At 38.3% G+C, this 25,559-nt stretch overlaps 33 non-coding genes across 33 annotated transcripts; 16 read left to right on the top strand and 17 right to left on the bottom strand.

Annotated features, from left to right (window-relative positions):
- Positions 1 to 152: 152 nt before the first annotated feature.
- Positions 153 to 224, bottom strand: TRNAE-UUC (transfer RNA glutamic acid (anticodon UUC)). The gene has a single exon. It is a non-coding gene; the product is annotated as a tRNA-Glu (tRNA).
- Positions 225 to 335: 111 nt separating this feature from the next.
- TRNAM-CAU (transfer RNA methionine (anticodon CAU)) lies at positions 336 to 408 on the top strand. Its single transcript has one exon. It is a non-coding gene; the product is annotated as a tRNA-Met (tRNA).
- Positions 409 to 877: 469 nt separating this feature from the next.
- TRNAE-UUC (transfer RNA glutamic acid (anticodon UUC)) lies at positions 878 to 949 on the bottom strand. Its single transcript has one exon. It is a non-coding gene; the product is annotated as a tRNA-Glu (tRNA).
- A 111-nt stretch (positions 950 to 1,060) lies between these two features.
- TRNAM-CAU (transfer RNA methionine (anticodon CAU)) lies at positions 1,061 to 1,133 on the top strand. Its single transcript has one exon. It is a non-coding gene; the product is annotated as a tRNA-Met (tRNA).
- A 652-nt stretch (positions 1,134 to 1,785) lies between these two features.
- Positions 1,786 to 1,858, top strand: TRNAM-CAU (transfer RNA methionine (anticodon CAU)). The gene has a single exon. It is a non-coding gene; the product is annotated as a tRNA-Met (tRNA).
- A 468-nt stretch (positions 1,859 to 2,326) lies between these two features.
- On the bottom strand, positions 2,327 to 2,399 carry TRNAE-UUC (transfer RNA glutamic acid (anticodon UUC)). The gene has a single exon. It is a non-coding gene; the product is annotated as a tRNA-Glu (tRNA).
- A 111-nt stretch (positions 2,400 to 2,510) lies between these two features.
- On the top strand, positions 2,511 to 2,583 carry TRNAM-CAU (transfer RNA methionine (anticodon CAU)). Its single transcript has one exon. It is a non-coding gene; the product is annotated as a tRNA-Met (tRNA).
- Positions 2,584 to 3,079: 496 nt separating this feature from the next.
- On the bottom strand, positions 3,080 to 3,151 carry TRNAE-UUC (transfer RNA glutamic acid (anticodon UUC)). The gene has a single exon. It is a non-coding gene; the product is annotated as a tRNA-Glu (tRNA).
- Positions 3,152 to 3,262: 111 nt separating this feature from the next.
- TRNAM-CAU (transfer RNA methionine (anticodon CAU)) lies at positions 3,263 to 3,335 on the top strand. The gene has a single exon. It is a non-coding gene; the product is annotated as a tRNA-Met (tRNA).
- A 652-nt stretch (positions 3,336 to 3,987) lies between these two features.
- On the top strand, positions 3,988 to 4,060 carry TRNAM-CAU (transfer RNA methionine (anticodon CAU)). Its single transcript has one exon. It is a non-coding gene; the product is annotated as a tRNA-Met (tRNA).
- A 496-nt stretch (positions 4,061 to 4,556) lies between these two features.
- Positions 4,557 to 4,628, bottom strand: TRNAE-UUC (transfer RNA glutamic acid (anticodon UUC)). The gene has a single exon. It is a non-coding gene; the product is annotated as a tRNA-Glu (tRNA).
- A 111-nt stretch (positions 4,629 to 4,739) lies between these two features.
- TRNAM-CAU (transfer RNA methionine (anticodon CAU)) lies at positions 4,740 to 4,812 on the top strand. Its single transcript has one exon. It is a non-coding gene; the product is annotated as a tRNA-Met (tRNA).
- A 469-nt stretch (positions 4,813 to 5,281) lies between these two features.
- TRNAE-UUC (transfer RNA glutamic acid (anticodon UUC)) lies at positions 5,282 to 5,353 on the bottom strand. The gene has a single exon. It is a non-coding gene; the product is annotated as a tRNA-Glu (tRNA).
- Positions 5,354 to 5,464: 111 nt separating this feature from the next.
- On the top strand, positions 5,465 to 5,537 carry TRNAM-CAU (transfer RNA methionine (anticodon CAU)). Its single transcript has one exon. It is a non-coding gene; the product is annotated as a tRNA-Met (tRNA).
- Positions 5,538 to 6,006: 469 nt separating this feature from the next.
- Positions 6,007 to 6,078, bottom strand: TRNAE-UUC (transfer RNA glutamic acid (anticodon UUC)). The gene has a single exon. It is a non-coding gene; the product is annotated as a tRNA-Glu (tRNA).
- An 833-nt stretch (positions 6,079 to 6,911) lies between these two features.
- Positions 6,912 to 6,984, top strand: TRNAN-AUU (transfer RNA asparagine (anticodon AUU)). Its single transcript has one exon. It is a non-coding gene; the product is annotated as a tRNA-Asn (tRNA).
- Positions 6,985 to 8,179: 1,195 nt separating this feature from the next.
- On the bottom strand, positions 8,180 to 8,251 carry TRNAE-UUC (transfer RNA glutamic acid (anticodon UUC)). The gene has a single exon. It is a non-coding gene; the product is annotated as a tRNA-Glu (tRNA).
- Positions 8,252 to 8,362: 111 nt separating this feature from the next.
- TRNAM-CAU (transfer RNA methionine (anticodon CAU)) lies at positions 8,363 to 8,435 on the top strand. Its single transcript has one exon. It is a non-coding gene; the product is annotated as a tRNA-Met (tRNA).
- Positions 8,436 to 8,904: 469 nt separating this feature from the next.
- On the bottom strand, positions 8,905 to 8,976 carry TRNAE-UUC (transfer RNA glutamic acid (anticodon UUC)). The gene has a single exon. It is a non-coding gene; the product is annotated as a tRNA-Glu (tRNA).
- A 111-nt stretch (positions 8,977 to 9,087) lies between these two features.
- TRNAM-CAU (transfer RNA methionine (anticodon CAU)) lies at positions 9,088 to 9,160 on the top strand. The gene has a single exon. It is a non-coding gene; the product is annotated as a tRNA-Met (tRNA).
- A 653-nt stretch (positions 9,161 to 9,813) lies between these two features.
- Positions 9,814 to 9,886, top strand: TRNAN-AUU (transfer RNA asparagine (anticodon AUU)). The gene has a single exon. It is a non-coding gene; the product is annotated as a tRNA-Asn (tRNA).
- Positions 9,887 to 11,081: 1,195 nt separating this feature from the next.
- On the bottom strand, positions 11,082 to 11,153 carry TRNAE-UUC (transfer RNA glutamic acid (anticodon UUC)). Its single transcript has one exon. It is a non-coding gene; the product is annotated as a tRNA-Glu (tRNA).
- Positions 11,154 to 11,264: 111 nt separating this feature from the next.
- On the top strand, positions 11,265 to 11,337 carry TRNAM-CAU (transfer RNA methionine (anticodon CAU)). Its single transcript has one exon. It is a non-coding gene; the product is annotated as a tRNA-Met (tRNA).
- Positions 11,338 to 12,531: 1,194 nt separating this feature from the next.
- Positions 12,532 to 12,603, bottom strand: TRNAE-UUC (transfer RNA glutamic acid (anticodon UUC)). The gene has a single exon. It is a non-coding gene; the product is annotated as a tRNA-Glu (tRNA).
- Positions 12,604 to 12,715: 112 nt separating this feature from the next.
- TRNAN-AUU (transfer RNA asparagine (anticodon AUU)) lies at positions 12,716 to 12,788 on the top strand. The gene has a single exon. It is a non-coding gene; the product is annotated as a tRNA-Asn (tRNA).
- A 1,195-nt stretch (positions 12,789 to 13,983) lies between these two features.
- On the bottom strand, positions 13,984 to 14,055 carry TRNAE-UUC (transfer RNA glutamic acid (anticodon UUC)). Its single transcript has one exon. It is a non-coding gene; the product is annotated as a tRNA-Glu (tRNA).
- Positions 14,056 to 14,707: 652 nt separating this feature from the next.
- Positions 14,708 to 14,779, bottom strand: TRNAE-UUC (transfer RNA glutamic acid (anticodon UUC)). The gene has a single exon. It is a non-coding gene; the product is annotated as a tRNA-Glu (tRNA).
- A 112-nt stretch (positions 14,780 to 14,891) lies between these two features.
- On the top strand, positions 14,892 to 14,964 carry TRNAN-AUU (transfer RNA asparagine (anticodon AUU)). The gene has a single exon. It is a non-coding gene; the product is annotated as a tRNA-Asn (tRNA).
- A 1,195-nt stretch (positions 14,965 to 16,159) lies between these two features.
- Positions 16,160 to 16,231, bottom strand: TRNAE-UUC (transfer RNA glutamic acid (anticodon UUC)). Its single transcript has one exon. It is a non-coding gene; the product is annotated as a tRNA-Glu (tRNA).
- Positions 16,232 to 16,884: 653 nt separating this feature from the next.
- On the bottom strand, positions 16,885 to 16,956 carry TRNAE-UUC (transfer RNA glutamic acid (anticodon UUC)). The gene has a single exon. It is a non-coding gene; the product is annotated as a tRNA-Glu (tRNA).
- A 653-nt stretch (positions 16,957 to 17,609) lies between these two features.
- Positions 17,610 to 17,681, bottom strand: TRNAE-UUC (transfer RNA glutamic acid (anticodon UUC)). The gene has a single exon. It is a non-coding gene; the product is annotated as a tRNA-Glu (tRNA).
- A 3,739-nt stretch (positions 17,682 to 21,420) lies between these two features.
- Positions 21,421 to 21,493, top strand: TRNAM-CAU (transfer RNA methionine (anticodon CAU)). Its single transcript has one exon. It is a non-coding gene; the product is annotated as a tRNA-Met (tRNA).
- Positions 21,494 to 22,687: 1,194 nt separating this feature from the next.
- On the bottom strand, positions 22,688 to 22,759 carry TRNAE-UUC (transfer RNA glutamic acid (anticodon UUC)). The gene has a single exon. It is a non-coding gene; the product is annotated as a tRNA-Glu (tRNA).
- Positions 22,760 to 25,559: the final 2,800 nt, after the last annotated feature.

The following is a 25,559-nucleotide window of genomic DNA, read 5'->3' as shown; positions in this document are numbered from 1 at the left end:
AATAGGAATTATTTGAGTTTTCAAGCTCAAATAGGATCTGGTGAAAAGAGGAGGAATGGGTAAACAAAGATAAGTTAGAATTTATGGCCACAAAGAGCACTTTTATCCTATAACGCTCAACCTTTGAAAGTGCAAGACTAGTAAAAGGTTTTTTCCCATACCGGGAGTCGAACCCGGGCCACCTGGGTGAAAACCAGGAATCCTAACCGCTAGACCATATGGGAGCAGTTATTAAGTATAATGAGTCATGGACTAAGAAAAAGTGCGAATAAAGAAAATGTATATATATTTTTTCATTTTGCCGCTTTGAGCTTGTCTACAAACATCTGGTGGTTGCCTCGTTAGCGCAGTAGGAAGCGTGTCAGTCTCATAATCTGAAGGTCGTGAGTTCGATCCTCACACGAGGCACTGTTCAGTGAGTTTTTGTCTTCCTCCATTCATGCAGGAAATCGGGTTTTTCTGCCGAAACGTTTTTAATATATGAGGAAAGTGTTGTTGATTTCCTTGTCATTTTTGAGTGAGTAGAAGAGATGGGAATGATTTGAGCTTTAAATCCAAAATAGGATCTTGCCTAAAAAGAAACAATATTAAAGCAAAGTCCCAATCAGATTGGGTGAAATAGTCTGATGGTTTCTTATTTATTGGCGGAACTAGTTCATTAAAAAAAGGAAAATTAGCCAAACTGACAGGATAAAGGGGTTGTTGACTTGGAGTGAGAAGGGAAAAATAGGAATTATTTGAGTTTTCAAGCTCAAATAGGATCTGGTGAAAAGAGGAGGAATGGGTAAACAAAGATAAGTTAGAATTTATGGCCACAAAGAGCACTTTTATCCTATAACGCTCAACCTTTGAAAGTGCAAGACTAGTAAAAGGTTTTTTCCCATACCGGGAGTCGAACCCGGGCCACCTGGGTGAAAACCAGGAATCCTAACCGCTAGACCATATGGGAGCAGTTATTAAGTATAATGAGTCATGGACTAAGAAAAAGTGGGAATAAAGAAAATGTATATATATTTTTTCATTTTGCCGCTTTGAGCTTGTCTACAAACATCTGGTGGTTGCCTCGTTAGCGCAGTAGGAAGCGTGTCAGTCTCATAATCTGAAGGTCGTGAGTTCAATCCTCACACGAGGCACTGTTCAGTGAGTTTTTGTCTTCCTCCATTCATGCAGGAAATCGGGTTTTTCTGCCGAAACGTTTTTAATATATGAGGAAAGTGTTGTTGATTTCCTTGTCATTTTTGAGTGAGTAGAAGAGATGGGAATGATTTGAGCTTTAAATCCAAAATAGGATCTTGCCTAAAAAGAAACAATATTAAAGCAAAGTCCCAATCAGATTGGGTGAAATAGTCTGATGGTTTCTTATTTATTGGCGGAACTAGTTCATTAAAAAAAGGAAAATTAGCCAAACTGACAGGATAAAGGGGTTGTTGACTTGGAGTGAGAAGGGAAAAATAGGAATTATTTGAGTTTTCAAGCTCAAATAGGATCTGGTGAAAAGAGGAGGAATGGGTAAACAAAGATAAGTTAGAATTTATGGCCACAAAGAGCACTTTTATCCTATAACGCTCAACCTTTGAAAGTGCAAGACTAGTAAAAGGATTTTCCCCATACCGGGAGTCGAACCCGGGCCACCTGGGTGAAAACCAGGAATTCTAACCGCTAGACCATATGGGAGCAGTTATTAAGTATAATGAGTCATGGACTAAGAAAAAGTGCGAATAAAGAAAATGTATATATATTTTTTCATTTTGCCGCTTTGAGCTTGTCTACAAACATCTGGTGGTTGCCTCGTTAGCGCAGTAGGAAGCGTGTCAGTCTCATAATCTGAAGGTCGTGAGTTCGATCCTCACACGAGGCACTGTTCAGTGAGTTTTTGTCTTCCTCCATTCATGCAGGAAATCGGGTTTTTCTGCCGAAACGTTTTTAATATATGAGGAAAGTGTTGTTGATTTCCTTGTCATTTTTGAGTGAGTAGAAGAGATGGGAATGATTTGAGCTTTAAATCCAAAATAGGATCTTGCCTAAAAAGAAACAATATTAAAGCAAAGTCCCAATCAGATTGGGTGAAATAGTCTGATGGTTTCTTATTTATTGGCGAAACTAGTTCATTAAAAAAAGGAAAATTAGCCAAACTGACAGGATAAAGGGGTTGTTGACTTGGAGTGAGAAGGGAACAATAGGAATTATTTGAGTTTTCAAGCTCAAATAGGATCTGGTGAAAAGAGGAGGAATGGGTAAACAAAGATAAGTTAGAATTTATGGCCACAAAGAGCACTTTTATCCTATAACGCTCAACCTTTGAAAGTGCAAGACTAGTAAAAGGATTTTCCCCATACCGGGAGTCGAACCCGGGCCACCTGGGTGAAAACCAGGAATCCTAACCGCTAGACCATATGGGAGCAGTTATTAAGTATAATGAGTCATGGACTAAGAAAAAGTGGGAATAAAGAAAATGTATATATATTTTTTCATTTTGCCGCTTTGAGCTTGTCTACAAACATCTGGTGGTTGCCTCGTTAGCGCAGTAGGAAGCGTGTCAGTCTCATAATCTGAAGGTCGTGAGTTCGATCCTCACACGAGGCACTGTTCAGTGAGTTTTTGTCTTCCTCCATTCATGCAGGAAATCGGGTTTTTCTGCCGAAACGTTTTTAATATATGAGGAAAGTGTTGTTGATTTCCTTGTCATTTTTGAGTGAGTAGAAGAGATGGGAATGATTTGAGCTTTAAATCCAAAATAGGATCTTGCCTAAAAAGAAACAATATTAAAGCAAAGTCCCAATCAGATTGGGTGAAATAGTCTGATGGTTTCTTATTTATTGGCGAAACTAGTTCATTAAAAAAAGGAAAATTAGCCAAACTGACAGGATAAAGGGGTTGTTGACTTGGAGTGAGAAGGGAACAATAGGAATTATTTGAGTTTTCAAGCTCAAATAGGATCTGGTGAAAAGAGGAGGAATGGGTAAACAAAGATAAGTTAGAATTTATGGCCACAAAGAGCACTTTTATCCTATAACGCTCAACCTTTGAAAGTGCCCTATAACGCTCAACCTTTGAAAGTGCAAGACTAGTAAAAGGTTTTTTCCCATACCGAGAGTCGAACCCGGGCCACCTGGGTGAAAACCAGGAATCCTAACCGCTAGACCATATGGGAGCAGTTATTAAGTATAATGAGTCATGGACTAAGAAAAAGTGGGAATAAAGAAAATGTATATATATTTTTTCATTTTGCCGCTTTGAGCTTGTCTACAAACATCTGGTGGTTGCCTCGTTAGCGCAGTAGGAAGCGTGTCAGTCTCATAATCTGAAGGTCGTGAGTTCAATCCTCACACGAGGCACTGTTCAGTGAGTTTTTGTCTTCCTCCATTCATGCAGGAAATCGGGTTTTTCTGCCGAAACGTTTTTAATATATGAGGAAAGTGTTGTTGATTTCCTTGTCATTTTTGAGTGAGTAGAAGAGATGGGAATGATTTGAGCTTTAAATCCAAAATAGGATCTTGCCTAAAAAGAAACAATATTAAAGCAAAGTCCCAATCAGATTGGGTGAAATAGTCTGATGGTTTCTTATTTATTGGCGGAACTAGTTCATTAAAAAAAGGAAAATTAGCCAAACTGACAGGATAAAGGGGTTGTTGACTTGGAGTGAGAAGGGAAAAATAGGAATTATTTGAGTTTTCAAGCTCAAATAGGATCTGGTGAAAAGAGGAGGAATGGGTAAACAAAGATAAGTTAGAATTTATGGCCACAAAGAGCACTTTTATCCTATAACGCTCAACCTTTGAAAGTGCAAGACTAGTAAAAGGATTTTCCCCATACCGGGAGTCGAACCCGGGCCACCTGGGTGAAAACCAGGAATTCTAACCGCTAGACCATATGGGAGCAGTTATTAAATATAATGAGTCATGGACTAAGAAAAAGTGCGAATAAAGAAAATGTATATATATTTTTTCATTTTGCCGCTTTGAGCTTGTCTACAAACATCTGGTGGTTGCCTCGTTAGCGCAGTAGGAAGCGTGTCAGTCTCATAATCTGAAGGTCGTGAGTTCGATCCTCACACGAGGCACTGTTCAGTGAGTTTTTGTCTTCCTCCATTCATGCAGGAAATCGGGTTTTTCTGCCGAAACGTTTTTAATATATGAGGAAAGTGTTGTTGATTTCCTTGTCATTTTTGAGTGAGTAGAAGAGATGGGAATGATTTGAGCTTTAAATCCAAAATAGGATCTTGCCTAAAAAGAAACAATATTAAAGCAAAGTCCCAATCAGATTGGGTGAAATAGTCTGATGGTTTCTTATTTATTGGCGAAACTAGTTCATTAAAAAAAGGAAAATTAGCCAAACTGACAGGATAAAGGGGTTGTTGACTTGGAGTGAGAAGGGAACAATAGGAATTATTTGAGTTTTCAAGCTCAAATAGGATCTGGTGAAAAGAGGAGGAATGGGTAAACAAAGATAAGTTAGAATTTATGGCCACAAAGAGCACTTTTATCCTATAACGCTCAACCTTTGAAAGTGCCCTATAACGCTCAACCTTTGAAAGTGCAAGACTAGTAAAAGGTTTTTTCCCATACCGAGAGTCGAACCCGGGCCACCTGGGTGAAAACCAGGAATCCTAACCGCTAGACCATATGGGAGCAGTTATTAAGTATAATGAGTCATGGACTAAGAAAAAGTGGGAATAAAGAAAATGTATATATATTTTTTCATTTTGCCGCTTTGAGCTTGTCTACAAACATCTGGTGGTTGCCTCGTTAGCGCAGTAGGAAGCGTGTCAGTCTCATAATCTGAAGGTCGTGAGTTCGATCCTCACACGAGGCACTGTTCAGTGAGTTTTTGTCTTCCTCCATTCATGCAGGAAATCAGGTTTTTCTGCCGAAACGTTTTTAATATATGAGGAAAGTGTTGTTGATTTCCTTGTCATTTTTGAGTGAGTAGAAGAGATGGGAATGATTTGAGCTTTAAATCCAAAATAGGATCTTGCCTAAAAAGAAACAATATTAAAGCAAAGTCCCAATCAGATTGGGTGAAATAGTCTGATGGTTTCTTATTTATTGGCGGAACTAGTTCATTAAAAAAAGGAAAATTAGCCAAACTGACAGGATAAAGGGGTTGTTGACTTGGAGTGAGAAGGGAAAAATAGGAATTATTTGAGTTTTCAAGCTCAAATAGGATCTGGTGAAAAGAGGAGGAATGGGTAAACAAAGATAAGTTAGAATTTATGGCCACAAAGAGCACTTTTATCCTATAACGCTCAACCTTTGAAAGTGCAAGACTAGTAAAAGGTTTTTTCCCATACCGGGAGTCGAACCCGGGCCACCTGGGTGAAAACCAGGAATCCTAACCGCTAGACCATATGGGAGCAGTTATTAAGTATAATGAGTCATGGACTAAGAAAAAGTGGGAATAAAGAAAATGTATATATATTTTTTCATTTTGCCGCTTTGAGCTTGTCTACAAACATCTGGTGGTTGCCTCGTTAGCGCAGTAGGAAGCGTGTCAGTCTCATAATCTGAAGGTTGTGAGTTCGATCCTCACACGAGGCACTGTTCAGTGAGTTTTTGTCTTCCTCCATTCATGCAGGAAATCGGGTTTTTCTGCCGAAACGTTTTTAATATATGAGGAAAGTGTTGTTGATTTCCTTGTCATTTTTGAGTGAGTAGAAGAGATGGGAATGATTTGAGCTTTAAATCCAAAATAGGATCTTGCCTAAAAAGAAACAATATTAAAGCAAAGTCCCAATCAGATTGGGTGAAATAGTCTGATGGTTTCTTATTTATTGGCGAAACTAGTTCATTAAAAAAAGGAAAATTAGCCAAACTGACAGGATAAAGGGGTTGTTGACTTGGAGTGAGAAGGGAACAATAGGAATTATTTGAGTTTTCAAGCTCAAATAGGATCTGGTGAAAAGAGGAGGAATGGGTAAACAAAGATAAGTTAGAATTTATGGCCACAAAGAGCACTTTTATCCTATAACGCTCAACCTTTGAAAGTGCAAGACTAGTAAAAGGTTTTTTCCCATACCGGGAGTCGAACCCGGGCCACCTGGGTGAAAACCAGGAATCCTAACCGCTAGACCATATGGGAGCAGTTATTAAGTATAATGAGTCATGGACTAAGAAAAAGTGGGAATAAAGAAAATGTATATATATTTTTTCATTTTGCCGCTTTGAGCTTGTCTACAAACATCTGGTGGTTGCCTCGTTAGCGCAGTAGGAAGCGTGTCAGTCTCATTGAAGGTCGTGAGTTCAATCCTCACACGAGGCACTGTTCAGTGAGTTTTTGTCTTCCTCCATTCATGCAGGAAATCGGGTTTTTCTGCCGAAACGTTTTTAATATATGAGGAAAGTGTTGTTGATTTCCTTGTCATTTTTGAGTGAGTAGAAGAGATGGGAATGATTTGAGCTTTAAATCCAAAATAGGATCTTGCCTAAAAAGAAACAATATTAAAGCAAAGTCCCAATCAGATTGGGTGAAATAGTCTGATGGTTTCTTATTTATTGGCGGAACTAGTTCATTAAAAAAAGGAAAATTAGCCAAACTGACAGGATAAAGGGGTTGTTGACTTGGAGTGAGAAGGGAAAAATAGCAATTATTTGAGTTTTCAAGCTCAAATAGGATCTGGTGAAAAGAGGAGGAATGGGTAAACAAAGATAAGTTAGAATTTATGGCCACAAAGAGCACTTTTATCCTATAACGCTCAACCTTTGAAAGTGCAAGACTAGTAAAAGGTTTTTTCCCATACCGGGAGTCGAACCCAGGCAACATGGGTGAAAACCAGGAATCCTAACCGCTAGACCATATGGGAGCAGTTATTAAGTAAAATGAGTCATGGACTATGAAAAAGTGGGAATAAAGAAAATATATATATTTTTTTTTCATTTTGCCGCTTTGAGCTTGTTTACAAACATCTGGTGGTTGCCTCGTTAGCGCAGTAGGAAGCGTGTCAGTCTATTAATCTGAAGGTCGTGAGTTCGATCCACACACGAGGCACTGTTCAGTGAGTTTTTGTCTTCCTCCATTCATGCAGGAAATCGGGTTTTTCTGCCGAAACGTTTTTAATATATGAGGAAAGTGTTGTTGATTTCCTTGTCATTTTTGAGTGAGTAGAAGAGATGGGAATGATTTGAGCTTTAAATCCAAAATAGGATCTTGCCTAAAAAGAAACAATATTAAAGCAAAGTCCCAATCAGATTGGGTGAAATAGTCTGATGGTTTCTTATTTATTGGCGAAACTAGTTCATTAAAAAAAGGAAAATGAGCCAAACTGACAGGATAAAGGGGTTGTTGACTTGGAGTGAGAAGGGAACAATAGGAATTACTTGAGTTTTCAAGCTCAAATAGGATCTGGTGAAAAGAGGAGGATTGGGTAAACAAAGATAAGTTAGAATTTATGGCCACAAAGAGCACTTTTATCCTATAACGCTCAACCTTTGAAAGTGCAAGACTAGTAAAAGGTTTTTTCCCATACCGGGAGTTGAAACCGGGCCACCTGGGTGAAAACCAGGAATCCTAACCGCTAGACCATATGGGAGCAGTTATTAAGTAAAATGAGTCATGGACTAAGAAAAAGTGGGAATAAAGAAAATATATATATATTTTTTTCATTTTGCCGCTTTGAGCTTGTCTACAAACATCTGGTGGTTGCCTCGTTAGCGCAGTAGGAAGCGTGTCAGTCTAATAATCTGAAGGTCGTGAGTTCGATCCACACACGAGGCACTGTTCAGTGAGTTTTTGTCTTCCTCCTTTCATGCAGGAAATCGGGTTTTTCTGCCGAAACATTTTTAATATATGAGGAAAGTGTTGTTGATTTCCTTGTCATTTTTGAGTGAGTAGAAGAGATGGGAATGATTTGAGCTTTAAATCCAAAATAGGATCTTGCCTAAAAAGAAACAATATTAAAGCAAAGTCCCAATCAGATTGGGTGAAATAGTCTGATGGTTTCTTATTTATTGGCGAAACTAGTTCATTAAAAAAAGGAAAATTAGCCAAACTGACAGGATAAAGGGGTTGTTGACTTGGAGTGAGAAGGGAACAATAGGAATTATTTGAGTTTTCAAGCTCAAATAGGATCTGGTGAAAAGAGGAGGAATGGGTAAACAGAGATAAGTTAGAATTTATGGCCACAAAGAGCACTTTTATCCTATAACGCTCAACCTTTGAAAGTGCAAGACTAGTAAAAGGTTTTTTCCCATACCGGGAGTTGAACCCGGGCCACCTGGGTGAAAACCAGGAATCCTAACCGCTAGACCATATGGGAGCAGTTATTAAGTATAATGAGTCATGGACTAAGAAAAAGTGGGAATAAAGAAAATGTATATATATTTTTTAATTTTGCCGCTTTGAGCTTGTCTACAAACATCTGGTGGTTGCCTCGTTAGCGCAGTAGGAAGCGTGTCAGTCTCATAATCTGAAGGTCGTGAGTTCGATCCTCACACGAGGCACTGTTCAGTGAGTTTTTGTCTTCCTCCATTCATGCAGGAAATCGGGTTTTTCTGCCGAAACGTTTTTAATATATGAGGAAAGTGTTGTTGATTTCCTTGTCATTTTTGAGTGAGTAGAAGAGATGGGAATGATTTGAGCTTTAAATCCAAAATAGGATCTTGCCTAAAAAGAAACAATATTAAAGCAAAGTCCCAATCAGATTGGGTGAAATAGTCTGATGGTTTCTTATTTATTGGCGGAACTAGTTCATTAAAAAAAGGAAAATTAGCCAAACTGACAGGATAAAGGGGTTGTTGACTTGGAGTGAGAAGGGAAAAATAGGAATTATTTGAGTTTTCAAGCTCAAATAGGATCTGGTGAAAAGAGGAGGAATGGGTAAACAAAGATAAGTTAGAATTTATGGCCACAAAGAGCACTTTTATCCTATAACGCTCAACCTTTGAAAGTGCAAGACTAGTAAAAGGTTTTTTCCCATACCGGGAGTCGAACCCGGGCCACCTGGGTGAAAACCAGGAATCCTAACCGCTAGACCATATGGGAGCAGTTATTAAGTATAATGAGTCATGGACTAAGAAAAAGTGGGAATAAAGAAAATGTATATATATTTTTTCATTTTGCCGCTTTGAGCTTGTCTACAAACATCTGGTGGTTGCCTCGTTAGCGCAGTAGGAAGCGTGTCAGTCTCATAATCTGAAGGTCGTGAGTTCGATCCTCACACGAGGCACTGTTCAGTGAGTTTTTGTCTTCCTCCATTCATGCAGGAAATCGGGTTTTTCTGCCGAAACGTTTTTAATATATGAGGAAAGTGTTGTTGATTTCCTTGTCATTTTTGAGTGAGTAGAAGAGATGGGAATGATTTGAGCTTTAAATCCAAAATAGGATCTTGCCTAAAAAGAAACAATATTAAAGCAAAGTCCCAATCAGATTGGGTGAAATAGTCTGATGGTTTCTTATTTATTGGCGAAACTAGTTCATTAAAAAAAGGAAAATTAGCCAAACTGACAGGATAAAGGGGTTGTTGACTTGGAGTGAGAAGGGAACAATAGGAATTATTTGAGTTTTCAAGCTCAAATAGGATCTGGTGAAAAGAGGAGGAATGGGTAAACAAAGATAAATTAGAATTTATGGCCACAAAGAGCACTTTTATCCTATAACGCTCAACCTTTGAAAGTGCAAGACTAGTAAAAGGTTTTTTCCCATACCGGGAGTCGAACCCAGGCAACATGGGTGAAAACCAGGAATCCTAACCGCTAGACCATATGGGAGCAGTTATTAAGTAAAATGAGTCATGGACTATGAAAAAGTGGGAATAAAGAAAATATATATATTTTTTTTTCATTTTGCCGCTTTGAGCTTGTTTACAAACATCTGGTGGTTGCCTCGTTAGCGCAGTAGGAAGCGTGTCAGTCTATTAATCTGAAGGTCGTGAGTTCGATCCACACACGAGGCACTGTTCAGTGAGTTTTTGTCTTCCTCCATTCATGCAGGAAATCGGGTTTTTCTGCCGAAACGTTTTTAATATATGAGGAAAGTGTTGTTGATTTCCTTGTCATTTTTGAGTGAGTAGAAGAGATGGGAATGATTTGAGCTTTAAATCCAAAATAGGATCTTGCCTAAAAAGAAACAATATTAAAGCAAAGTCCCAATCAGATTGGGTGAAATAGTCTGATGGTTTCTTATTTATTGGCGAAACTAGTTCATTAAAAAAAGGAAAATGAGCCAAACTGACAGGATAAAGGGGTTGTTGACTTGGAGTGAGAAGGGAACAATAGGAATTACTTGAGTTTTCAAGCTCAAATAGGATCTGGTGAAAAGAGGAGGATTGGGTAAACAAAGATAAGTTAGAATTTATGGCCACAAAGAGCACTTTTATCCTATAACGCTCAACCTTTGAAAGTGCAAGACTAGTAAAAGGTTTTTTCCCATACCGGGAGTTGAAACCGGGCCACCTGGGTGAAAACCAGGAATCCTAACCGCTAGACCATATGGGAGCAGTTATTAAGTAAAATGAGTCATGGACTAAGAAAAAGTGGGAATAAAGAAAATATATATATATTTTTTTCATTTTGCCGCTTTGAGCTTGTCTACAAACATCTGGTGGTTGCCTCGTTAGCGCAGTAGGAAGCGTGTCAGTCTAATAATCTGAAGGTCGTGAGTTCGATCCTCACACGAGGCACTGTTCAGTGAGTTTTTGTCTTCCTCCATTCATGCAGGAAATCGGGTTTTTCTGCCGAAACGTTTTTAATATATGAGGAAAGTGTTGTTGATTTCCTTGTCATTTTTGAGTGAGTAGAAGAGATGGGAATGATTTGAGCTTTAAATCCAAAATAGGATCTTGCCTAAAAAGAAACAATATTAAAGCAAAGTCCCAATCAGATTGGGTGAAATAGTCTGATGGTTTCTTATTTATTGGTGAAACTAGTTCATTAAAAAAAGGAAAATTAGCCAAACTGACAGGATAAAGGGGTTGTTGACTTGGAGTGAGAAGGGAACAATAGGAATTATTTGAGTTTTCAAGCTCAAATAGGATCTGGTGAAAAGAGGAGGAATGGGTAAACAAAGATAAGTTAGAATTTATGGCCACAAAGAGCACTTTTATCCTATAACGCTCAACCTTTGAAAGTGCAAGACTAGTAAAAGGTTTTTTCCCATACCGGGAGTCGAACCCGGGCCACCTGGGTGAAAACCAGGAATCCTAACCGCTAGACCATATGGGAGCAGTTATTAAGTATAATGAGTCATGGACTAAGAAAAAGTGGGAATAAAGAAAATGTATATATATTTTTTCATTTTGCCGCTTTGAGCTTGTCTACAAACATCTGGTGGTTGCCTCGTTAGCGCAGTAGGAAGCGTGTCAGTCTCATAATCTGAAGGTCGTGAGTTCGATCCTCACACGAGGCACTGTTCAGTGAGTTTTTGTCTTCCTCCATTCATGCAGGAAATCGGGTTTTTCTGCCGAAACGTTTTTAATATATGAGGAAAGTGTTGTTGATTTCCTTGTCATTTTTGAGTGAGTAGAAGAGATGGGAATGATTTGAGCTTTAAATCCAAAATAGGATCTTGCCTAAAAAGAAACAATATTAAAGCAAAGTCCCAATCAGATTGGGTGAAATAGTCTGATGGTTTCTTATTTATTGGCGAAACTAGTTCATTAAAAAAAGGAAAATTAGCCAAACTGACAGGATAAAGGGGTTGTTGACTTGGAGTGAGAAGGGAACAATAGGAATTATTTGAGTTTTCAAGCTCAAATAGGATCTGGTGAAAAGAGGAGGAATGGGTAAACAAAGATAAGTTAGAATTTATGGCCACAAAGAGCACTTTTATCCTATAACGCTCAACCTTTGAAAGTGCAAGACTAGTAAAATGTTTTTTCCCATACCGGGAGTCGAACCCAGGCAACATGGGTGAAAACCAGGAATCCTAACCGCTAGACCATATGGGAGCAGTTATTAAGTATAATGAGTCATGGACTAAGAAAAAGTGGGAATAAAGAAAATGTATATATATTTTTTCATTTTGCCGCTTTGAGATTGTCTACAAACATCTGGTGGTTGCCTCGTTAGCGCAGTAGGAAGCGTGTCAGTCTCATAATCTGAAGGTCGTGAGTTCGGTCCTCACACGAGGCACTGTTCAGTGAGTTTTTGTCTTCCTCCATTCATGCAGGAAATCGGGTTTTTCTTCCGAAACGTTTTTAATATATGAGGAAAGTGTTGTTGATTTCCTTGTCATTTTTGAGTGAGTAGAAGAGATGGGAATGATTTGAGCTTTAAATCCAAAATAGGATCTTGCCTAAAAAGAAACAATATTAAAGCAAAGTCCCAATCAGATTGGGTGAAATAGTCTGATGGTTTCTTATTTATTGGCGAAACTAGTTCATTAAAAAAAGGAAAATTAGCCAAACTGACAGGATAAAGGGGTTGTTGACTTGGAGTGAGAAGGGAACAATAGGAATTATTTGAGTTTTCAAGCTCAAATAGGATCTGGTGAAAAGAGGAGGAATGGGTAAACAAAGATAAGTTAGAATTTATGGCCACAAAGAGCACTTTTATCCTATAACGCTCAACCTTTGAAAGTGCAAGACTAGTAAAATGTTTTTTCCCATACCGGGAGTCGAACCCGGGCCACCTGGGTGAAAACCAGGAATCCTAACCGCTAGACCATATGGGAGCAGTTATTAAGTAAAATGAGTCATGGACTATGAAAAAGTGGGAATAAAGAAAAAATATATATTTTTTTTTCATTTTGCCGCTTTGAGCTTGTTTACAAACATCTGGTGGTTGCCTCGTTAGCGCAGTAGGAAGCGTGTCAGTCTATTAATCTGAAGGTCGTGAGTTCGATCCACACACGAGGCACTGTTCAGTGAGTTTTTGTCTTCCTCCATTCATGCAGGAAATCGGGTTTTTCTGCCGAAACGTTTTTAATATATGAGGAAAGTGTTGTTGATTTCCTTGTCATTTTTGAGTGAGTAGAAGAGATGGGAATGATTTGAGCTTTAAATCCAAAATAGGATCTTGCCTAAAAATAAACAATATTAAAGCAAAGTCCCAATCAGATTGGGTGAAATAGTCTGATGGTTTCTTATTTATTGGCGAAACTAGTTCATTAAAAAAAGGAAAATGAGCCAAACTGACAGGATAAAGGGGTTGTTGACTTGGAGTGAGAAGGGAACAATAGGAATTACTTGAGTTTTCAAGCTCAAATAGGATCTGGTGAAAAGAGGAGGATTGGGTAAACAAAGATAAGTTAGAATTTATGGCCACAAAGAGCACTTTTATCCTATAACGCTCAACCTTTGAAAGTGCAAGACTAGTAAAAGGTTTTTTCCCATACCGGGAGTTGAAACCGGGCCACCTGGGTGAAAACCAGGAATCCTAACCGCTAGACCATATGGGAGCAGTTATTAAGTAAAATGAGTCATGGACTAAGAAAAAGTGGGAATAAAGAAAATATATATATATTTTTTTCATTTTGCCGCTTTGAGCTTGTCTACAAACATCTGGTGGTTGCCTCGTTAGCGCAGTAGGAAGCGTGTCAGTCTAATAATCTGAAGGTCGTGAGTTCGATCCACACACGAGGCACTGTTCAGTGAGTTTTTGTCTTCCTCCATTCATGCAGGAAATCGGGTTTTTCTGCCGAAACGTTTTTAATATATGAGGAAAGTGTTGTTGATTTCCTTGTCATTTTTGAGTGAGTAGAAGAGATGGGAATGATTTGAGCTTTAAATCCAAAATAGGATCTTGCCTGAAAAGAAACAATATTAAAGCAAAGTCCCAATCAGATTGGGTGAAATAGTCTGATGGTTTCTTATTTATTGGCGAAACTAGTTCATTAAAAAAAGGAAAATTAGCCAAACTGACAGGATAAAGGGGTTGTTGACTTGGAGTGAGAAGGGAACAATAGGAATTATTTGAGTTTTCAAGCTCAAATAGGATCTGGTGAAAAGAGGAGGAATGGGTAAACAAAGATAAGTTAGAATTTATGGCCACAAAGAGCACTTTTATCCTATAACGCTCAACCTTTGAAAGTGCAAGACTAGTAAAAGGTTTTTTCCCATACCGGGAGTCGAACCCGGGCCACCTGGGTGAAAACCAGGAATCCTAACCGCTAGACCATATGGGAGCAGTTATTAAGTATAATGAGTCATGGACTAAGAAATGTGGGAATAAAGAAAATGTATATATATTTTTTCATTTTGCCGCTTTGAGCTTGTCTACAATCATCTGGTGGTTGCCTCGTTAGCGCAGTAGGAAGCGTGTCAGTCTCATAATCTGAAGGTCGTGAGTTCGGTCCTCACACGAGGCACTGTTCAGTGAGTTTTTGTCTTCCTCCATTCATGCAGGAAATCGGGTTTTTCTTCCGAAACGTTTTTAATATATGAGGAAAGTGTTGTTGATTTCCTTGTCATTTTTGAGTGAGTAGAAGAGATGGGAATGATTTGAGCTTTAAATCCAAAATAGGATCTTGCCTAAAAAGAAACAATATTAAAGCAAAGTCCCAATCAGATTGGGTGAAATAGTCTGATGGTTTCTTATTTATTGGCGAAACTAGTTCATTAAAAAAAGGAAAATTAGCCAAACTGACAGGATAAAGGGGTTGTTGACTTGGAGTGAGAAGGGAACAATAGGAATTATTTGAGTTTTCAAGCTCAAATAGGATCTGGTGAAAAGAGGAGGAATGGGTAAACAAAGATAAGTTAGAATTTATGGCCACAAAGAGCACTTTTATCCTATAACGCTCAACCTTTGAAAGTGCAAGACTAGTAAAATGTTTTTTCCCATACCGGGAGTCGAACCCGGGCCACCTGGGTGAAAACCAGGAATCCTAACCGCTAGACCATATGGGAGCAGTTATTAAGTAAAATGAGTCATGGACTATGAAAAAGTGGGAATAAAGAAAAAATATATATTTTTTTTTCATTTTGCCGCTTTGAGCTTGTTTACAAACATCTGGTGGTTGCCTCGTTAGCGCAGTAGGAAGCGTGTCAGTCTATTAATCTGAAGGTCGTGAGTTCGATCCACACACGAGGCACTGTTCAGTGAGTTTTTGTCTTCCTCCATTCATGCAGGAAATCGGGTTTTTCTGCCGAAACGTTTTTAATATATGAGGAAAGTGTTGTTGATTTCCTTGTCATTTTTGAGTGAGTAGAAGAGATGGGAATGATTTGAGCTTTAAATCCAAAATAGGATCTTGCCTAAAAATAAACAATATTAAAGCAAAGTCCCAATCAGATTGGGTGAAATAGTCTGATGGTTTCTTATTTATTGGCGAAACTAGTTCATTAAAAAAAGGAAAATGAGCCAAACTGACAGGATAAAGGGGTTGTTGACTTGGAGTGAGAAGGGAACAATAGGAATTACTTGAGTTTTCAAGCTCAAATAGGATCTGGTGAAAAGAGGAGGATTGGGTAAACAAAGATAAGTTAGAATTTATGGCCACAAAGAGCACTTTTATCCTATAACGCTCAACCTTTGAAAGTGCAAGACTAGTAAAAGGTTTTTTCCCATACCGGGAGTTGAAACCGGGCCACCTGGGTGAAAACCAGGAATCCTAACCGCTAGACCATATGGGAGCAGTTATTAAGTAAAATGAGTCATGGACTAAGAAAAAGTGGGAATAAAGAAAATATATATATATTTTTTTCATTTTGCCGCTTTGAGCTTGTCTACAAACATCTGGTGGTTGCCTCGTTAGCGCAGTAGGAAGCGTGTCAGTCTAATAATCTGAAGGTCGTGAGTTCGATCCACACACGAGGCACTGTTCAGTGAGTTTTTGTCTTCCTCCATTCATGCAGGAAATCGGGTTTTTCTGCCGAAACGTTTTTAATATATGAGGAAAGTGTTGTTGATTTCCTTGTCATTTTTGAGTGAGTAGAAGAGATGGGAATGATTTGAGCTTTAAATCCAAAATAGGATCTTGCCTGAAAAGAAACAATATTAAAGCAAAGTCCCAATCAGATTGGGTGAAATAGTCTGATGGTTTCTTATTTATTGGCGAAACTAGTTCATTAAAAAAAGGAAAATTAGCCAAACTGACAGGATAAAGGGGTTGTTGACTTGGAGTGAGAAGGGAACAATAGGAATTATTTGAGTTTTCAAGCTCAAATAGGATCTGGTGAAAAGAGGAGGAATGGGTAAACAAAGATAAGTTAGAATTTATGGCCACAAAGAGCACTTTTATCCTATAACGCTCAACCTTTGAAAGTGCAAGACTAGTAAAAGGTTTTTTCCCATACCGGGAGTCGAACCCGGGCCACCTGGGTGAAAGCCAGGAATCCTAACCGCTAGACCATATGGGAGCAGTTATTAAGAATAATGAGTCATGGACTAAGAAAAAGTGGGAATAAAGAAAATGTATATATATTTTTTAATTTTGCCGCTTTGAGCTTGTCTACAAACATCTGGTGGTTGGCTCGTTAGCGCAGTAGGAAGCGTGTCAGTCTCATAATCTGAAGGTCGTGAGTTCGATCCTCACACGAGGCACTGTTCAGTGAGTTTTTGTCTTCCTCCATTCATGCAGGAAATCGGGTTTTTCTGCCGAAACGTTTTTAATATATGAGGAAAGTGTTGTTGATTTCCTTGTCATTTTTGAGTGAGTAGAAGAGATGGGAATGATTTGAGCTTTAAATCCAAAATAGGATCTTGCCTAAAAAGAAACAATATTAAAGCAAAGTCCCAATCAGATTGGGTGAAATAGTCTGATGGTTTCTTATTTATTGGCGAAACTAGTTCATTAAAAAAAGGAAAATTAGCCAAACTGACAGGATAAAGGGGTTGTTGACTTGGAGTGAGAAGGGAACAATAGGAATTATTTGAGTTTTCAAGCTCAAATAGGATCTGGTGAAAAGAGGAGGAATGGGTAAACAAAGATAAGTTAGAATTTATGGCCACAAAGAGCACTTTTATCCTATAACGCTCAACCTTTGAAAGTGCAAGACTAGTAAAAGGTTTTTTCCCATACCGGGAGTCGAACCCGGGCCACCTGGGTGAAAACCAGGAATCCTAACCGCTAGACCATATGGGAGCAGTTATTAAGTATAATGAGTCATGGACTAAGAAAAAGTGGGAATAAAGAAAATGTATATATATTTTTTCATTTTGCCGCTTTGAGCTTGTCTACAAACATCTGGTGGTTGCCTCGTTAGCGCAGTAGGAAGCGTGTCAGTCTCATAATCTGAAGGTCGTGAGTTCGGTCCTCACACGAGGCACTGTTCAGTGAGTTTTTGTCTTCCTCCATTCATGCAGGAAATCGGGTTTTTCTTCCGAAACGTTTTTAATATATGAGGAAAGTGTTGTTGATTTCCTTGTCATTTTTGAGTGAGTAGAAGAGATGGGAATGATTTGAGCTTTAAATCCAAAATAGGATCTTGCCTAAAAAGAAACAATATTAAAGCAAAGTCCCAATCAGATTGGGTGAAATAGTCTGATGGTTTCTTATTTATTGGCGGAACTAGTTCATTAAAAAAAGGAAAATTAGCCAAACTGACAGGATAAAGGGGTTGTTGACTTGGAGTGAGAAGGGAACAATAGGAATTATTTGAGTTTTCAAGCTCAAATAGGATCTGGTGAAAAGAGGAGGAATGGGTAAACAAAGATAAATTAGAATTTATGGCCACAAAGAGCACTTTTATCCTATAACGCTCAACCTTTGAAAGTGCAAGACTAGTAAAAGGTTTTTTCCCATACCAGGAGTCGAACCCGGGCCACCTGGGTGAAAACCAGGAATCCTAACCGCTAGACCATATGGGAGCAGTTATTAAGTAAAATGAGTCATGGACTATGAAAAAGTGGGAATAAAGAAAATATATATATTTTTTTTTCATTTTGCCGCTTTGAGCTTGTTTACAAACATCTGGTGGTTGCCTCGTTAGCGCAGTAGGAAGCGTGTCAGTCTAATAATCTGAAGGTCGTGAGTTCGATCCACACACGAGGCACTGTTCAGTGAGTTTTTGTCTTCCTCCATTCATGCAGGAAATCGGGTTTTTCTGCCGAAACGTTTTTAATATATGAGGAAAGTGTTGTTGATTTCCTTGTCATTTTTGAGTGAGTAGAAGAGATGGGAATGATTTGAGCTTTAAATCCAAAATAGGATCTTGCCTAAAAAGAAACAATATTAAAGCAAAGTCCCAATCAGATTGGGTGAAATAGTCTGATGGTTTCTTATTTATTGGCGAAACTAGTTCATTAAAAAAAGGAAAATGAGCCAAACTGACAGGATAAAGGGGTTGTTGACTTGGAGTGAGAAGGGAACAATAGGAATTACTTGAGTTTTCAAGCTCAAATAGGATCTGGTGAAAAGAGGAGGATTGGGTAAACAAAGATAAGTTAGAATTTATGGCCACAAAGAGCACTTTTATCCTATAACGCTCAACCTTTGAAAGTGCAAGACTAGTAAAAGGTTTTTTCCCATACCGGGAGTTGAAACCGGGCCACCTGGGTGAAAACCAGGAATCCTAACCGCTAGACCATATGGGAGCAGTTATTAAGTAAAATGAGTCATGGACTAAGAAAAAGTGGGAATAAAGAAAATATATATATATTTTTTTCATTTTGCCGCTTTGAGCTTGTCTACAAACATCTGGTGGTTGCCTCGTTAGCGCAGTAGGAAGCGTGTCAGTCTAATAATCTGAAGGTCGTGAGTTCGATCCACACACGAGGCACTGTTCAGTGAGTTTTTGTCTTCCTCCATTCATGCAGGAAATCGGGTTTTTCTGCCGAAACATTTTTAATATATGAGGAAAGTGTTGTTGATTTCCTTGTCATTTTTGAGTGAGTAGAAGAGATGGGAATGATTTGAGCTTTAAATCCAAAATAGGATCTTGCCTAAAAAGAAACAATATTAAAGCAAAGTCCCAATCAGATTGGGTGAAATAGTCTGATGGTTTCTTATTTATTGGCGAAACTAGTTCATTAAAAAAAGGAAAATTAGCCAAACTGACAGGATAAAGGGGTTGTTGACTTGGAGTGAGAAGGGAACAATAGGAATTATTTGAGTTTTCAAGCTCAAATAGGATCTGGTGAAAAGAGGAGGAATGGGTAAACAAAGATAAGTTAGAATTTATGGCCACAAAGAGCACTTTTATCCTATAACGCTCAACCTTTGAAAGTGCAAGACTAATAAAAGGTTTTTTCCCATACCGGGAGTCAAACCCAGGCAACATGGGTGAAAACCAGGAATCCTAACCGCTAGACCATATGGGAGCAGTTATTAAGTAAAATGAGTCATGGACTAAGAAAAAGTGGGAATAAAGAAAATATATATATATTTTTTTCATTTTGCCGCTTTGAGCTTGTCTACAAACATCTGGTGGTTGCCTCGTTAGCGCAGTAGGAAGCGTGTCAGTCTAATAATCTGAAGGTCGTGAGTTCGATCCACACACGAGGCACTGTTCAGTGAGTTTTTGTCTTCCTCCATTCATGCAGGAAATCGTGTTTTTCTGCCGAAACGTTTTTAATATATGAGGAAAGTGTTGTTGATTTCCTTGTCATTTTTGAGTGAGTAGAAGAGATGGGAATGATTTGAGCTTTAAATCCAAAATAGGATCTTGCCTAAAAAGAAACAATATTAAAGCAAAGTCCCAATCAGATTGGGTGAAATAGTCTGATGGTTTCTTATTTATTGGCGAAACTAGTTCATTAAAAAAAGGAAAATTAGCCAAACTGACAGGATAAAGGGGTTGTTGACTTGGAGTGAGAAGGGAACAATAGGAATTATTTGAGTTTTCAAGCTCAAATAGGATCTGGTGAAAAGAGGAGGAATGGGTAAACAAAGATAAATTAGAATTTATGGCCACAAAGAGCACTTTTATCCTATAACGCTCAACCTTTGAAAGTGCAAGACTAGTAAAAGGTTTTTTCCCATACCGGGAGTCGAACCCGGGCCACCTGGGTGAAAACCAGGAATCCTAACCGCTAGACAAATGTGGGAGCAGTTATTAAGTAAAATGAGTCATGGACTAAGAAAAAGTGGGAATAAAGAAAATGTATATATATTTTTTCATTTTGCCGCTTTGAGCTTGTCTACAAACATCTGGTGGTTGCCTCGTTAGCGCAGTAGGAAGCGTGTCAGTCTAATAATCTGAAGGTCGTGAGTTCGATCCACACACGAGGCACTGTTCAGTGAGTTTTTGTCTTCCTCCATTCATGCAGGAAATCGGGTTTTTCTGCCGAAACATTTTTAATATATGAGGAAAGTGTTGTTGATTTCCTTGTCATTTTTGAGTGAGTAGAAGAGACGGGAATGATTTGAGCTTTAAATCCAAAATAGGATCTTGCCTAAAAAGAAACAATATTAAAGCAAAGTCCCAATCAGATTGGCTGAAATAGTCTGATGGTTTCTTATTTATTGGCGAAACTAGTTCATTAAAAAAAGGAAAATTAGCCAAACTGACAGGATAAAGGGGTTGTTGACTTGGAGTGAGAAGGGAACAATAGGAATTATTTGAGTTTTCAAGCTCAAATAGGATCTGGTGAAAAGAGGAGGAATGGGTAAACAAAGATAAATTAGAATTTATGGCCACAAAGAGCACTTTTATCCTATAACGCTGAACCTTTGAAAGTGCAAGACTAGTAAAAGGTTTTTTCCCATACTGGGAGTCAAACCCAGGCAACATGGGTGAAAACCAGGAATCCTAACCGCTAGACCATATGGGAGCAGTTATTAAGTAAAATGAGTCATGGACTAAGAAAAAGTGGGAATAAAGAAAATATATATATATTTTTTTCATTTTGCCGCTTTGAGCTTGTCTACAAACATCTGGTGGTTGCCTCGTTAGCGCAGTAGGAAGCGTGTCAGTCTAATAATCTGAAGGTCGTGAGTTCGATCCACACACGAGGCACTGTTCAGTGAGTTTTTGTCTTCCTCCATTCATGCAGGAAATCGTGTTTTTCTGCCGAAACGTTTTTAATATATGAGGAAAGTGTTGTTGATTTCCTTGTCATTTTTGAGTGAGTAGAAGAGATGGGAATGATTTGAGCTTTAAATCCAAAATAGGATCTTGCCTAAAAAGAAACAATATTAAAGCAAAGTCCCAATCAGATTGGGTGAAATAGTCTGATGGTTTCTTATTTATTGGCGAAACTAGTTCATTAAAAAAAGGAAAATTAGCCAAACTGACAGGATAAAGGGGTTGTTGACTTGGAGTGAGAAGGGAACAATAGGAATTATTTGAGTTTTCAAGCTCAAATAGGATCTGGTGAAAAGAGGAGGAATGGGTAAACAAAGATAAGTTAGAATTTATGGCCACAAAGAGCACTTTTTTCCTATAACGCTCAACCTTTGAAAATGCAAGAAGTAAAAGGTTCTTTCCCATACCGGGAGTCAAACCCAGGCCACCTGGGTGAAGACCAGGAATCCTAACCGCTAGACCATATGGGAGCAGTTATTAAGTATAATGAGTCATGGACTAAGAAAAAGTGGGAATAAAGAAAATGTATATATATTTTTTCATTTTGCCGCTTTGAGCTTGTCTACAAACATCTGGTGGTTGCCTCGTTAGCGCAGTAGGAAGCGTGTCAGTCTCATAATCTGAAGGTCGTGAGTTCGATCCTCACACGAGGCACTGTTCAGTGAGTTTTTGTCTTCCTCCATTCATGCAGGAAAACGGGTTTTTCTGCCGAAACGTTTTTAATATATGAGGAAAGTGTTGTTGATTTCCTTGTCATTTTTGAGTGAGTAGAAGAGATGGGAATGATTTGAGCTTTAAATCCAAAATAGGATCTTGCCTAAAAAGAAACAATATTAAAGCAAAGTCCCAATCAGATTGGGTGAAATAGTCTGATGGTTTCTTATTTATTGGCGAAACTAGTTCAATAAAAAAAGGAAAATTAGCCAAACTGACAGGATAAAGGGGTTGTTGACTTGGAGTGAGAAGGGAACAATAGGAATTATTTGAGTTTTCAAGCTCAAATAGGATCTGGTGAAAAGAGGAGGAATGGGTAAACAAAGATAAGTTAGAATTTATGGCCACAAAGAGCACTTTTATCCTATAACGCTCAACCTTTGAAAGTGCAAGACTAGTAAAATGTTTTTTCCCATACCGGGAGTAGAAACCAGGCAACATGGGTGAAAACCAGGAATCCTAACCGCTAGACCATATGGGAGCAGTTATTAAGTATAATGAGTCATGGACTAAGAAAAAGTGGGAATAAAGAAAATGTATATATATTTTTTCATTTTGCCGCTTTGAGATTGTCTACAAACATCTGGTGGTTGCCTCGTTAGCGCAGTAGGAAGCGTGTCAGTCTCATAATCTGAAGGTCGTGAGTTCGGTCCTCACACGAGGCACTGTTCAGTGAGTTTTTGTCTTCCTCCATTCATGCAGGAAATCGGGTTTTTCTTCCGAAACGTTTTTAATATATGAGGAAAGTGTTGTTGATTTCCTTGTCATTTTTGAGTGAGTAGAAGAGATGGGAATGATTTGAGCTTTAAATCCAAAATAGGATCTTGCCTAAAAAGAAACAATATTAAAGCAAAGTCCCAATCAGATTGGGTGAAATAGTCTGATGGTTTCTTATTTATTGGCGGAACTAGTTCATTAAAAAAAGGAAAATTAGCCAAACTGACAGGATAAAGGGGTTGTTGACTTGGAGTGAGAAGGGAACAATAGGAATTATTTGAGTTTTCAAGCTCAAATAGGATCTGGTGAAAAGAGGAGGAATGGGTAAACAAAGATAAATTAGAATTTATGGCCACAAAGAGCACTTTTATCCTATAACGCTCAACCTTTGAAAGTGCAAGACTAGTAAAAGGTTTTTTCCCATACCAGGAGTCGAACCCGGGCCACCTGGGTGAAAACCAGGAATCCTAACCGCTAGACCATATGGGAGCAGTTATTAAGTAAAATGAGTCATGGACTATGAAAAAGTGGGAATAAAGAAAATATATATATTTTTTTTTCATTTTGCCGCTTTGAGCTTGTTTACAAACATCTGGTGGTTGCCTCGTTAGCGCAGTAGGAAGCGTGTCAGTCTAATAATCTGAAGGTCGTGAGTTCGATCCACACACGAGGCACTGTTCAGTGAGTTTTTGTCTTCCTCCATTCATGCAGGAAATCGGGTTTTTCTGCCGAAACGTTTTTAATATATGAGGAAAGTGTTGTTGATTTCCTTGTCATTTTTGAGTGAGTAGAAGAGATGGGAATGATTTGAGCTTTAAATCCAAAATAGGATCTTGCCTAAAAAGAAACAATATTAAAGCAAAGTCCCAATCAGATTGGGTGAAATAGTCTGATGGTTTCTTATTTATTGGCGAAACTAGTTCATTAAAAAAAGGAAAATGAGCCAAACTGACAGGATAAAGGGGTTGTTGACTTGGAGTGAGAAGGGAACAATAGGAATTACTTGAGTTTTCAAGCTCAAATAGGATCTGGTGAAAAGAGGAGGATTGGGTAAACAAAGATAAGTTAGAATTTATGGCCACAAAGAGCACTTTTATCCTATAACGCTCAACCTTTGAAAGTGCAAGACTAGTAAAAGGTTTTTTCCCATACCGGGAGTTGAAACCGGGCCACCTGGGTGAAAACCAGGAATCCTAACCGCTAGACCATATGGGAGCAGTTATTAAGTAAAATGAGTCATGGACTAAGAAAAAGTGGGAATAAAGAAAATATATATATATTTTTTTCATTTTGCCGCTTTGAGCTTGTCTACAAACATCTGGTGGTTGCCTCGTTAGCGCAGTAGGAAGCGTGTCAGTCTAATAATCTGAAGGTCGTGAGTTCGATCCACACACGAGGCACTGTTCAGTGAGTTTTTGTCTTCCTCCTTTCATGCAGGAAATCGGGTTTTTCTGCCGAAACATTTTTAATATATGAGGAAAGTGTTGTTGATTTCCTTGTCATTTTTGAGTGAGTAGAAGAGATGGGAATGATTTGAGCTTTAAATCCAAAATAGGATCTTGCCTAAAAAGAAACAATATTAAAGCAAAGTCCCAATCAGATTGGGTGAAATAGTCTGATGGTTTCTTATTTATTGGCGAAACTAGTTCATTAAAAAAAGGAAAATTAGCCAAACTGACAGGATAAAGGGGTTGTTGACTTGGAGTGAGAAGGGAACAATAGGAATTATTTGAGTTTTCAAGCTCAAATAGGATCTGGTGAAAAGAGGAGGAATGGGTAAACAAAGATAAATTAGAATTTATGGCCACAAAGAGCACTTTTATCCTATAACGCTCAACCTTTGAAAGTGCAAGACTAATAAAAGGTTTTTTCCCATACCGGGAGTCAAACCCAGGCAACATGGGTGAAAACCAGGAATCCTAACCGCTAGACCATATGGGAGCAGTTATTAAGTAAAATGAGTCATGGACTATGAAAAAGTGGGAATAAAGAAAATATATATATTTTTTTTTCATTTTGCCGCTTTGAGCTTGTTTACAAACATCTGGTGGTTGCCTCGTTAGCGCAGTAGGAAGCGTGTCAGTCTAATAATCTGAAGGTCGTGAGTTCGATCCACACACGAGGCACTGTTCAGTGAGTTTTTGTCTTCCTCCATTCATGCAGGAAATCGGGTTTTTCTGCCGAAACGTTTTTAATATATGAGGAAAGTGTTGTTGATTTCCTTGTCATTTTTGAGTGAGTAGAAGAGATGGGAATGATTTGAGCTTTAAATCCAAAATAGGATCTTGCCTAAAAAGAAACAATATTAAAGCAAAGTCCCAATCAGATTGGGTGAAATAGTCTGATGGTTTCTTATTTATTGGCGAAACTAGTTCATTAAAAAAAGGAAAATGAGCCAAACTGACAGGATAAAGGGGTTGTTGACTTGGAGTGAGAAGGGAACAATAGGAATTACTTGAGTTTTCAAGCTCAAATAGGATCTGGTGAAAAGAGGAGGATTGGGTAAACAAAGATAAGTTAGAATTTATGGCCACAAAGAGCACTTTTATCCTATAACGCTCAACCTTTGAAAGTGCAAGACTAGTAAAAGGTTTTTTCCCATACCGGGAGTTGAAACCGGGCCACCTGGGTGAAAACCAGGAATCCTAACCGCTAGACCATATGGGAGCAGTTATTAAGTAAAATGAGTCATGGACTAAGAAAAAGTGGGAATAAAGAAAATATATATATATTTTTTTCATTTTGCCGCTTTGAGCTTGTCTACAAACATCTGGTGGTTGCCTCGTTAGCGCAGTAGGAAGCGTGTCAGTCTAATAATCTGAAGGTCGTGAGTTCGATCCACACACGAGGCACTGTTCAGTGAGTTTTTGTCTTCCTCCATTCATGCAGGAAATCGGGTTTTTCTGCCGAAACATTTTTAATATATGAGGAAAGTGTTGTTGATTTCCTTGTCATTTTTGAGTGAGTAGAAGAGATGGGAATGATTTGAGCTTTAAATCCAAAATAGGATCTTGCCTAAAAAGAAACAATATTAAAGCAAAGTCCCAATCAGATTGGGTGAAATAGTCTGATGGTTTCTTATTTATTGGCGAAACTAGTTCATTAAAAAAAGGAAAATTAGCCAAACTGACAGGATAAAGGGGTTGTTGACTTGGAGTGAGAAGGGAACAATAGGAATTATTTGAGTTTTCAAGCTCAAATAGGATCTGGTGAAAAGAGGAGGAATGGGTAAACAAAGATAAATTAGAATTTATGGCCACAAAGAGCACTTTTATCCTATAACGCTCAA

Source organism: Rhinoderma darwinii, chromosome 3 (assembly GCF_050947455.1).
Source record: "Rhinoderma darwinii isolate aRhiDar2 chromosome 3, aRhiDar2.hap1, whole genome shotgun sequence".
Lineage (NCBI taxonomy): Eukaryota > Metazoa > Chordata > Amphibia > Anura > Rhinodermatidae > Rhinoderma > Rhinoderma darwinii.
The sequence above is the reverse complement of the archived record's forward strand: the minus strand, read 5'-3'. Positions and strand labels throughout refer to the sequence as shown.